Raw genomic sequence first — 4,083 nt, forward strand, 5'->3', positions numbered from 1 at the left:
TCTATTTATTCACCCGGGTCTACCTAACTGTTTGTTGCCGCAGCAATAACATCCACATAACATCCCCTGAAACAGCAAAAGGCATTGCTGTCAACAGTCTGTTTTGACACACACGAAGGATAAAGTTGTAGCATGATTTCCATAGTTAAAGTAAATGTTATCTTCTATAAATTAATGTATACATGAAGACAACCAGAAAGAAACAGTTACAATGGGGTTTCTGGAAATATGTTTAAGGCAAAACTGCACAGAGACAGACTAAATGGATTTTTTGTTTTGTATATCTATGTTATTAAAATGTGGTAATAATCATATGTGTGCACATATCATATAACAAATGTAATTAATTATAATCTTACTTTGCCAGCTAACTGTGTTCACAAAACATAAAGGTAGAGCTACTCTCAGTCATATGATCCAAGAATGTTTGAAATAACAAATTTAATACTTGCTGTTTAAGACAAGCAGATAATCATAACTTCAAATGACAGTCTATTTCATTTTTGTTACTGATTGTTTGCAAAGCTAGAGCAGTGAATACACTGTTTTACAACTGATATGTATCAAAAAGTAAAGCTTGCCACTGTTTTGATTGAATTTTCTTGTAGTATTTCTTGTTAGTTACTTTATTCGCTGAGCCCTAACTCGTGATAACTCTATTGCTTTGTTTAAAATTATTTCATAACTTGCATCAAACATGTTTGTTTTGAATCTCGCGCAAAGCTACATGAAGGATATATGCGCTAGCCGTCCCTAATTCAGCAGAGGGAAAGTAGCTGGTCTTCACCACCCACCGCCAACTATTAGGCTACTCTTTTACCAACGAATAGTGGCATTGATCGTACATTATAATGCCACCACGGCGTAAAGGGCAAGCATGTTTGGTATGACAGGGATTCGAACCAGCAGCCCTCAGATTACGAGTAGAGTGCCTTAACCACCTGGCCATGCCGGGCCCAGCTCATCCACTTTCTTTTTAGAACGGATAATTTTGTATATTTGGGAACTTTTCCACCTGAGATGTGGACAACGATTCAGCTATTTCAGAGCCTCTCCACCTGAGTTGTGAACATTTCAAACGTTTCATTCTTTAGAACCTCATGAAATTGTAAGTAAAATTGTTCCATATATTCACGACTAATAACTTCATTAAATTTAAAATTTTGTGTTTAAATTAAATGCGTTTTCCTCCATTATTTTGATTCCAGTTCTTCCTTCAGAGAACTCATTACATTTTACTTGCTTTACTGGTGGCCAATATCTGGTTTAGATGGTTTCGAACTGCTATATAACCAGGGAAAATATCCTTTCATTCTTTGATAAATGTGTTTCTATAATAACAAAATTCCTATTTAGTGTCCAAAGAAACCTTGTGATTACCTTGACTTATTTTCACTTCTCATCTGCTCTTCGAAAACAGTATCAACTGTTGTTTGCAACAGTCCTACACACTGAGTTAACTAAAGGTTGGAGATCATGACTGGGGTGCCAGAGTAACATCTGAGTCTCACTGACATCTTTTTACTTTTCACAAATATTTCTTTTACGTTTGTTCATACTATCTCACCTACTGCCAACTTTAAGCACATATGACACTATAAGTCAGGGTTAGATTCTCGTAGTAAACAAAGCACAGATAGCTATGTGCACAGCGTTTTCTTATGAAGAATGTACTAGGTTACGATAATCAACAATTTCTGTTGTAACTGAATGTCGATGATTCATCTAAATTGTTTGACGAATGTTGGAGCAAGAGTTGACAGTTTCAACCAGTTCAGTTCCACACACAGTAAACATATTTCCTTGTGTCAAGTATTTGAAAAAAATACACAATTTATAGCATGCTCTACAATAGATTTATCCAGATTATTCAAGCTACATATTTCTTGCTCTTCAGTAAACATCTTCACCTTGACTCAAGCTACAAGTTTCCTGCTCTCTAGTAAACTTCTCTACCTTGAATCAAGCAACATGTTTCCTGCTCTACAGTAAACTTCTCCAACATGAGTCAAGCTACATGTTTCCTGCTCTACAGTAAACATTTCCACCGTGAGTCAAGCTACATGTTTCCTGCTTTACAGTAAACATTTCCACCGTGAGTCAAGCTCCATGTTTCCTGATCTCCCATAAACCTCTCCACCGTGAGTCAAGCTACATGTTTCTGCTCTACAGTTAACTTCTCCACCTTGAGTCAAGCTAGATGTTTCCTGCTTCACAATAAACCTCCCCACCTTGAGTCAAGCTACATATTTCCTGCTCTTCGGCAAACCTCTCCACCTTGAATCAAGCTACATGTTTCCTGCTCTCTAGTAAACTTCTTCACCTTGAGTCAACTCCATGTTTCCTGCTCTAAAGTAAACCTCTCCACCTTGAGTCAAGCTAGATATTACATGCTCTCCAATAAACTTCTCCACCTTGAGTCCAGCTACATATTTCCTGCTCTCCAGTAAACCTCTCCACCTTCAGTCAAGCTACATGTTTCCTGCTTCACAATAAACTTTTACACCTTGAATCAAGCTATATGTTTCCTGCTCTACAGTAAACTTCTCCAGCTTAAGTCAAGCTACATGTTTCCTGCTCTCCAGTAAACTTCTCCAGCTTGAGTCAAACTACATGTTTTCTGCTCTCCAGTAAACCTCTTTACCTTAAATCAAGCTACATATTTCCTGCTTCACAGTAAACTTCTCCACCTTGAATCAAGCTACATGTTTCCTGCTCTCTAGTAAACATCTCCAACATGAGTCAAGCTACATGTTTTCTGCTCTCCCATAAACCTCTTCAACATGAGTCAAGCTCCATGTTTCCTGCTTCACAGTAAACTTCTCCACCTTGAATCAAGCTACATGTTCCCTGCTCTCTAGTAAACATCTCCAACATGAGTCAAGCTCCATGTTTCCTGCTTCACAGTAAACTTCTCCACCTTGAATCAAGCTACATGTTTCCTGCTCTCTAGTAAACAGCTCCAACATGAGTCAAGCTACATGTTTCCTGCTCTCTAGTAAACTTCTCCACCTTGAGTCAAGCTACATGTTTTCTGCTCTCCAGTAAACTTCTCCACCTTGAATCAAGCTACATGTTTTCTGCTCTCTAGTAAACTTCTCCACCTTGAATCAAGCTCCATGTTTCCTGCTCTCTAGTAAACATCTCCAACATGAGTCAAGCTACATGTTTCCTGCTCTCTAGTAAACTTCTCCACCTTGAGTCAAGCCACATGTTTTCTGCTCTCCAGTAAACTTCTCCACCTTGAATCAAGCTACATGTTTCCTGCTCTACAGTAAACTTCTCCACCTTGAGTCAAGCCACATATTACCTGCTCTCCAGTAAACCTCTCCATCTTGAGTCAAACTACATATTACCTGTTCTCCAGTAAATCTTTCCACCTTGAGTCAAGCTACACGAATACTGGTCTACAGTAAACTTCTCCACCTTGAATCAAGCTACATATTACCTGCTCTCCAGTAAACCTCTCCACCTTGAGTCAAGCTACATGTTACCTGCTCTCCAGTAAACCTCTCCACCTTGAGTCAATCTACATGTTTCATGCTCTACAGTAATCTTCTCCAGCTTGAGTCAAACTACATGTTTCCTGCTCTCCAGTAAACCTCTCCACCTTGAGTCAAACTACGTATTACCTGCTCTCCAGTAAATCTTTCCACCTTGAGTCAAGCTACACGAATACTGCTCTACAGTAAACTTCTCCACCTTGAGTCAAGCTACATATTACCTGCTCTCCAGTAAACCTCTCCACCTTGAGTCAAGCTACATGTTTCATGCTCTACAGTAAACTTCTCCACCTTGATTCAAGCTACATGTTTCCTGCTTTACAGTAAAACAAATGAAAACATATTCTAAGTTGTATTGTACATTCTTATATTTAATAACTGATGGTCTTTATGGTCCTACTAAAACAAATAGTGGCTTTTTGGTACGTTTTTATATTACTCAAACAAACTGAATTAGTTCTATTCTGATATAAAACAATTTGGAATTCAAACTTCGTATTTCTAACTTTAAATATCCCTCATTTTTTATCTAAATGTTTATAAATTGTTCTTCACGTAGAAAAGGACAAAACATACTTTA

Source organism: Tachypleus tridentatus, chromosome 10 (assembly GCF_004210375.1).
Source record: "Tachypleus tridentatus isolate NWPU-2018 chromosome 10, ASM421037v1, whole genome shotgun sequence".
NCBI classification, from domain to species: Eukaryota; Metazoa; Arthropoda; class Merostomata; order Xiphosura; family Limulidae; genus Tachypleus; species Tachypleus tridentatus.